Raw genomic sequence first — 9016 nt, 5'->3', positions numbered from 1 at the left:
GAAATTTAAAAATGTGTGTGTCTCTCCATGCCTCAGTTCTCCACCTGTAAAATGGATAGAACAGTACAATGGTTTTGTAAGGATAAGAATATTAAAGATGGTGTGGCACTGAGATGCTATGGGAATGGGGGACATATAAGTTTCTTAGATAAATGTTCAAAGAATTAACTTAGCTCTGTTCCCTCTGAGGTCAATTATTTGTATTACAGTAGCACTAAGATGTGCAAACCAAGATTGGAAGCTACATTGTGCTAAGCACTGCATGGACACATATATTGAGACAGTCCCTGCCATCAAGAGCTTATACTCCTAATAAACAAAGGCTTGGAGGGGAAATGACTTACCCAAGGTTATCCAGCACTTAGTAGAAGAGACAGGCATAGAACTCAGTTCTTCTGACTCTGGACCCAGGTCAGTAAACTACTAGTAATCCACTAGACCACACTTCCTCCCACATAATAATTTAGCAAGGATTTTTTCAAAATTAGCTTTCCACACACAGAAATCATTGGCCATTTCTGAGTAAAACTTTATCTATTGTTCACAGAAGCAGCATACTCAGAAAGGTGAGTCCTCTATGTCAATAAGAAATAGTGATGATGAATAGCCTTGCATTTTGCAGTGCTGATGCTGGGTCTTTGTCCACCTCTTCATAAGAAAAGAAGTATTAATAGTGTTGAGTAAAGAAATAGCACTCAGATCAAATTGTGCTTCCCTGGATTTATATCCTTGCTGTCTGGCAGACAGCAGAATATCTATTCAGATTGTCTTCCCTTTCTCTTCAGTATAGTATTCTTTGCTGAAATGGCTGCTCAGTCCAACAGAAATTAAACATATAAATCTCTGTGCTCAGTATGAGAAATCTTACCTTTTTTAGTACTGCAATACACTAGATTTTTTTCAGTGACATCTGTAGTTGTAAAGATGCTTAAATATCTCCAAAGGACCATATAAAGGGGAAACATTACTGCAGAGCTATGAGACAGCATGACAAAAATGCTTAGGCTCGCTCACCAGGAGTCAAAATGATGAGCAGTGCAGACGCTACGTTAATGGATTGGGAGACTTTGTTTTGTAATTTATCTACACCAAGACTCTCAACTCTAATACATTCATTTGTTTTCGTTTTGCTGGTTACGATAAGAACTCTAAAGGGACATTATAGTACTGCACAGAATGGTGTAATATGACAGCAACCAACAAAACATCTGGAAAATGTACTTTTAATATGACAAGTACACTCTGTCTAGTAAATACTCTTGATACTCTCTTCTGTGCTGCTGATGTTCCAGTGAAATTATTTTTATATCTATGTCCAAAAGTATGCTAGTTGCTTCAAATCAATGGAACATCATAATACACCTAGTAAGGAACTTCTGGCAATACGGAAGGGACATTCTAGGAGACATATCTGCATCTGGTATGCTCAAAGCAGTAATTTTTGGTGAAGTGGGATTCTTGCCAGGAGTCGTTAACATTTCCTCCATTAATTATTATTCATTATTATTATTATTGGTAGTAGTAGTAGTATAGCACTCAGGAGTCCCAGTTTGTTGACATATTTCTGGTACTGAGATGACCAATTTGAAGAAATTACTCTAAGTGTCTTTCAGATGCCAGCTTTGCTACTGCTGACATCCATATCCTCAGCCATAACCACAAAACTAAACTACAGCATTTTCTACATGAGGCAACATATTAAATCAAATGGGAAACTGAAGCTGGTACTCAAAGTAGCAGCCTGCTTGGTCAGAAGTCTGTTTAATTCTGAGCACATGACACCAGTGCTTCATGTGTTCCATCTTCATTCCCTAGCAATTGGAGTTTAAAGGCAATTAGGATTTTACCTATACAGTCATAGCTGGCTTGGGACTTGTCTGCTTGAAACTGTATCCATCCTCCCATGTGATACTGCTGAAGATGAGTTCAGCACAGGGGGTGGATCCTTTTGGTGCAACAGAGAGGGTGGCACAGCGCCCTTGACTTTGGAATTCATTCCCTACTTTGGTCTGACATAGTCCTAATCTGTTGACCTGAAGGTCCAGTGTGAAATTCATCTGTTTTCTTTAGGCTTCAGTGCAGTGGGTTGATGGCTGGGAATTTGAAGATCTGATATTTTTCACTCATCGATGTTCTGCTTATTTATTTTTACTGGGGCTACAAGGTAGGAACAGGCTGGTGAAATTGATTTTATTTTTAAACATTTTGTAGAGTTTTAAAAGTTATGGAAAAGGTACTTGGAACCTGAGACAGCCATTTTAAAAACATAAATATGCATCAAAGTAAATACATTAGGCTAAATCTTTCAATCCTGAGTGTCTTACATTGATCCCCAAATCCAGCCTTATGCAGCCAAGTAAAATTGATTTGATTTGAAGGGGTCACCTCAAGGGGTGAGATGATAGTGTACCTTCAATACTGGCTCAATCCTTGACCCGCCCATCTGGAGAGAACACCAATAAAAGCGCCAGCTAGAATGGTAGCATTTGTAATGTGTGTACTTTTTCACTGAGAAATCAATGGAGATCACCCATTGAATGGCTGACATTTAATATTCAAACCTGGATTCAGATTGGTAATTTAGAGTTAAATGACGTCATATTTCATAACCAAGCCCCAAACAATCTAGTCTGCCAATATGTTATAGTGTATGTAAAATTTTAAAAAAAATGAAAAAAATCCATTATTCTTCATCTTTTTACAAACACTCAGCATAATGAATTCATGTTGAAGAGGTTGTTGGTTTAAATGAATGGAGTTGTGGGTCTATGGCCTGTGATATACAGGAGGTCAGACTAGATAATCACAATGGTCCCTTCTGGCCTTGGAATCTATGAGCACATTCCATTTAAGGCAGGAATCCATCCAGGTTTTTAGCTAAACCAGAAATTGAGACGTGTCTGTTCCCACTACATGCTTTTCTCCCTCACTTTCAGTTTCCAATCTGTTATTTCAATACTTTCTTTTAAACTTTATATGCCCTCTCTTTTCCCTCATACCTTGTCTCTTGTAAACCAGTAGTGGACAGGAGTAAATTTACTACACTTCTTCCACAGATGCATTTATTAGCAAATGTGGGCCACCTGGTCTTCTTGCATAGGCATGGGAGGTTATAACAGTAGGTATTACTAATGTGAAGGCTCTTGTGTGACAAATTGATGTGCCTGCTGATGACATACACAATGCAAGACACATCTCTTTCACTTTCACCCATGCATACACATAGGGAAATCTGGTTCTTCAGTTTTGAAACCGCAGAAGGCTGCTACTTCAGTAAAAGGATGCAAGGCTTGGATGGAAGCCAAATGTTGACAATTCGGAGATACAACAGGCATCACAACCCTCAGCCTCATCAGCCCTATAGGCCACTGCAGAAGAACCAAGGGTCCTTAGCCTCACCACTTTATTTAAAGTGACATTTCCAGGCACTAGTGAGTTTCATACTTCTGTTTCCTATTCTGTTTCAAACAAACCTATGGCCTGTCTCCCAATTAAAATCTGTATCTCTGGCTCTTACAGCATTCTGTCATTTCTGCTGTTTTGATCTGGGTGGACATTCTACCTTGTGAAACCATAGACAAGACCATCCAATCCTGCAATCTGTCTCCCTATCTCTCAGAAGATAATCTTCATCAATTTTCCTTTACTGGTGACATTTGCTGCCATGTGGATTAAAATCATGAGACATTCCCCATCATTCTTCAAGCTACCCAATAACCCTTTGGTGGAATCCTGTCCTGGCACACTCTGTCATTAATCAGGCTCACAGATATCTTGGGCCATATTTCTAACTACTAACTGATTAACCTCTTTTTACTCCCTATAATCTCCCTTTAACACTGGTCAGATTGTTACCTCTCCCACCCCTGCTTGGGCTCCTTAGTCTGATGCTCCCCTGTCTTGTGAAGTGCATAATACTTTCTTTGCGTATCAAGGTAAATAGTTCAATTCAAATTTCACTTCTCTTCTTACAGATTTTAGTCATCCTTGATGCTACACTGTTCTGTCCTCCTTCATTCTTCCTTACACTCTCTACCTCTGTCCCTGGCATAAACATCCCTGGTGACTCCTGGCAACCACACCCCCTGGAATTTAGCTGATTTGGCTTCATCTGTCTTTCATAGTAACTTCAACTGCAGTTCAAATTCTTGACTCTTTTACGTCAGAACAAAACCTAATTTAGACCTCATGCATGTGATTGCCTAGGATCCTTCATTTAAAATTAGGTATAACCCAATCCAGTGCTGGAAGTTGAAGCTAGACAAAGTCAGACTGGAAATAAGGCATACATTTTTAGTGGTGAGAGTAATTAATCATTAGAATAACTTACCAAGGGTTGTGGTGGATTCATAGAATCATAGAATCATAGAATATCAGGGTTGGAAGGGACCTCAGGAGGTCATCTGGTCCAACCCCCTGCTCAAAGCAGGACCAATCCCCAATTAAATCATCCCAGCCAGGGCTTTGTCAAGCCTGACCTTAAAAACTTCTAAGGAAGGAGATTCTACCACCTCCCTAGGTAACGCATTCCAGTGTTTCACCACCCTCCTAGTGAAAAAGTTTTTCCCAATATCCAACCTAAACCTCCCCCACTGCAACTTGAGACCATTACTCCTTGTCCTGTCCTCTTCTACCACTGAGAATAGTCTAGAACCATCCTCTCTGGAACCACCTCTCAGGTAGTTGAAAGCAGCTATCAAATCCCCCCTCATTCTTCTCTTCTGCAGACTAAACAATCCCAGCTCCCTCAGCCTCTCCTCATAACTCATGTGTTCCAGACCCCTAATCATTTTTGTTGCCCTTCGCTGGACTCTCTCCAATTTATCCACATCCTTCTTGTAGTGTGGGGCCCAAAACTGGACACAGTACTCCAGATGAGGCCTCACCAATGTCGAATAGAGGGGGACGATCACGCCCCTCGATCTGCTCGCTATGCCCCTACTTATACATCCCAAAATGCCATTGGCCTTCTTGGCAACAAGGGCACACTGCTGACTCATATCCAGCTTCTCGTCCACTGTCACCCCTAGGTCCTTTTCCGCAGAACTGCTACCTAGCCATTCGGTCCCTAGTCTGTAGCTGTGCATTGGGTTCTTCCGTCCTAAGTGCAGGACCCTGCACTTATCCTTATTGAACATTATCAGATTTCTTTTGGCCCAATCCTCCAATTTGTCTAGGTCCCTCTGTATCCTATCCCTGCCCTCCAGCGTATCTACCACTCCTCCCAGTTTAGTATCATCCGCAAATTTGCTGAGAGTGCAATCCACACCATCCTCCAAATCATTTATGAAGATATTGAACAAAACCGGCCCCAGGACCGACCCCTGGGGCACTCCACTTGACACCAGCTGCCAACTAGACATGGAGCCATTGATCACTACCCGTTGAGCCCGACAATCAAGCCAACTTTCTACCCACCTTATAGCGCATTCATCCAGCCCATACTTCTTTAACTTGCTGACAAGAATACTGTGGGAGACCGTGTCAAAAGCTTTGCTAAAGTCAAGAAACAATACATCCACTGCTTTCCCTTCATCCACAGAACCAGTAATCTCATCATAGAAGGCGATTAGATTAGTCAGGCATGACCTTCCCTTGGTGAATCCATGCTGACTGTTCCTGATCACTTTCCTCTCATGTAAGTGCTTCAGGATTGATTATTTGAGGACCTGCTCCATGATTTTTCCTGGGACTGAGGTGAGGCTGACTGGCCTGTAGTTCCCAGGATCCTCCTTCTTCCCTTTTTTAAAGATTGGCACTACATTAGCCTTTTTCCAGTCATCCGGGACTTCCCCCGTTCGCCATGAGTTTTCAAAGATAATGGCCAATGGCTCTGCAATCACAGCCGCCAATTCCTTTAGCACTCTCGGATGCAACTCGTCCGGCCCCATGGACTTGTGCACGTCCAGCTTTTCTAAATAGTCCCTAACCACCTCTTTCTCCACAGAGGGCTGGCCATCTATTCCCCATGTTGTGATGCCCAGCGCAGCAGCCTGGGAGCTGACCTTGTTAGTGAAGACAGAGGCAAAAAAAGCATTGAGTACATTAGCTTTTTCCACATCCTCTTTCACTAGGTTGCCTCCCTCATTCAGTAAGGGGCCCACATTTTCCTTGGCTTTCTTCTTGTTGCCAACATACCTGAAGAAACTCTTCTTGTTACTCTTGACATCTCTTGCTAGCTGCAGCTCCAGGTGCGATTTGGCCCTCCTGATTTAATTCCTACATGCCCGAGCAATATTTTTATACTCTTCCCTGGTCATATATCCAACCTTCCACTTCTTGTAAGCTTCTTTTTTATGTTTAAGATCTGCTAGGATTTCACTGTTAAGCCAAGCTGGTCACCTGCCATATTTACTATTCTTTCGACACATCGGGATGGTTTGTCCCTGTAACCTCAACAGGGATTCCTTGAAATACAGCCAGCTCTCCTGGACTCCTTTCCCCTTCATGTTAGTCCCCCAGGGGATCCTACCCATCCGTTCCCTGAGGGAGTTAAAGTCTGCTTTCCTGAAGTCCAGGGTCCATATCCTGCTGCTTACCTTTCTTCCCTGTGTCAGGATCCTGAACTCAACCAACTCATGGTCACTGCCTCCCAGATTCCCATCCACTTTTGCTTCCCTCACTAATTCTACCCGGTTTGTGAGCAGCAGGTCAAGAAAAGCTCCCCCCCAGTTGGCTCCTCTAGCACTTGCACCAGGAAATTGTCCACTACGCTTTCCAAAAACTTCCTGGATTTTCTATGCACCGCTGTATTGCTCTCCCAGCAGATATCAGGAAAATTAAAGTCACCCATGAGAACCAGGGTGTGCAATCTAGTAGCTTCTGTGATTGTCCATCACTGATGATTTTTAAACCAAAATTAGATGTTTTTCTGAAAGATCTGCTCCAGGAATTATTTTGGGGAAGTTCTATGGCCTGGGAAATACTGGAGGTCAAACTAGACGATCACAATGGTCCCTTCTGGCCTTAGACTCCGTAACCTTCGTAGGAGTTACTGCTTCAGCATTTGCTATTGCTTCTTATTTAAGTACTTGTTGGTACATGTGTGTCTCACTTTGATGCACCAAGAACTGTCGTGTTTGCAGTTTGCTCTTCATGGCTATGCCTGCTAGGATTGCATATAGTTGTGTGTCTACTTTTACATGAGCATTTACTGTAAATGGCCATTAGACATGCAAACTACTAGTTAAACAATAACCAAAAGTAATGGAAATAAAGGAAATCTCACAAGCAAACCTGTTCTTAAGAGATTTGCAGCCAAATTTTACAAATGTCAGTGGTGTTGATATTTTATAATGTTTGCTAATACATCATATTTGTATAGTGTCTAGCACAATGGGGTTCTACTTCATTGTTGCCTTTAGCCACAATATAAATGTTGTAACAACAACATAAATGTTAAGTAACAATTATACCAATCTTAAAACATGATTGCTTTACAAAATTAATCCTTTGAACTTCTTAAGAGGTTGGGTCAAATTCTCAAATCATTGACAATTTACACTATCTGAGTATTTGTCTTGTTACATTCAAACAAGGAGATGATCGTTACTTAGCGGTAATATACACAAATATGGACTTTATTAACATAGGGGGAAAATTAAATAAAACAAATGATCCAATATCGAATATCATACACGCAAAATATGCCTGTGTTCAAGATTTCTTGTTTGGTCATCCATATGAATATTTTGTGGGTATAATCTTAGGCACCAGTGTTGGACAATTGGGCATACATAATAACACTATAATAATCATCATAATAATACACCTTATCCTTACATAACACCTTTCATTGCAAAGTGCATCAACAAAACCCAATTATTTGAGTCTTACAACATGTCTGTGAAGGACTATTGTACATATTGCACAGAGAAATGAAATGACTTTGTGTAGACCACACACAGAGATCCCTGGTAGAGCCAGGGATAGAGCCTAAAAGTCTTGGCTTCCAGTCCCATGAACTAACCATTGGATCACACTTCCTGGCTATAAATTCATGTCATGTTTCTTCAGCTGAAATACTGTAAACTCGTGCACTAGCAAACTCAGTGATAATGTATGGTGTATAAACTAATGATGAGTCCTCTTTTGAAAGTGTTTCCATTCCCCATGTCCTGTGAATATTCCACATCTTGTTTATGAAATCACAAAATAATTTGAGGGGTCTTGTCTTACCGAGTGCCCAAAATTTCCTACTCCTAGAAACTCATTCAGCCTGACATTGAACGTGCTCCAATCTCTAGCCCCCTAATATCTGACTGCTGGCTGCTAGCCACTGGCTGCTGCTGCTGTTACATTCTTCATGGCCTCAGTATTGTGCCCTCAGCTTTGCAGTATGAGTGGCTGAACCATCCTGTGCCTAAATAATTCCAATTTATATGCTGTTAAATCTGAAACAGATGGTTCCCTGGCCCTCTTTCATGCTCTTAGTCATGCTGTTTCTGTAGTTTCTCAGAGATAGAAGTTCAGGTAACTGACGTATTTGTTAGTTAAAAGCTTTATTGATCCTTGCTTTCGAACTTGTAGGTGTGTGAGAGAGAGAGGGACAGAGAAAGCCAGAGCAAGAGAGTGAGTGAAAAGGAGCAGGGCTTTGAGTGTCTGTTGCACTCCACAATGAATGAACTAAATACTTCTCTTTTATGCTGCTGCTTGCATGCCCTGTAAGCTCACTAACACAGATCAGTGACAAACCGTTCTTTAAAGGCATTCCCATGGACTGTTCTGAGCACTAACTTTGTATGCTGCATTGTATGTTGTCTGAGTTACCAGATCTACCTTATACTCAGTCATTGCCTATATAAATTGTATTTCCTGTTACTTGAATACTGATGTTTTAAAACAAAACATATACACCTCCCATTATCACCATAAAATAATATTAAGAAATCAAGATGAATTTAATCAAATGAGGCTGGGGGGAAAACTGTAAGAGAAAAGGTAAGAAGTACTGAGAAAAAAGAGGTTTGTCTTTTGCCTCTTTGTTGTATAGCAGCAGTGGGTGTGATACAATATC

This window comes from Lepidochelys kempii, chromosome 2 (genome assembly GCF_965140285.1).
Source record: "Lepidochelys kempii isolate rLepKem1 chromosome 2, rLepKem1.hap1, whole genome shotgun sequence".
Taxonomy (NCBI): Eukaryota; Metazoa; Chordata; order Testudines; family Cheloniidae; genus Lepidochelys; species Lepidochelys kempii.
This window is presented reverse-complemented; position numbering follows the sequence as displayed.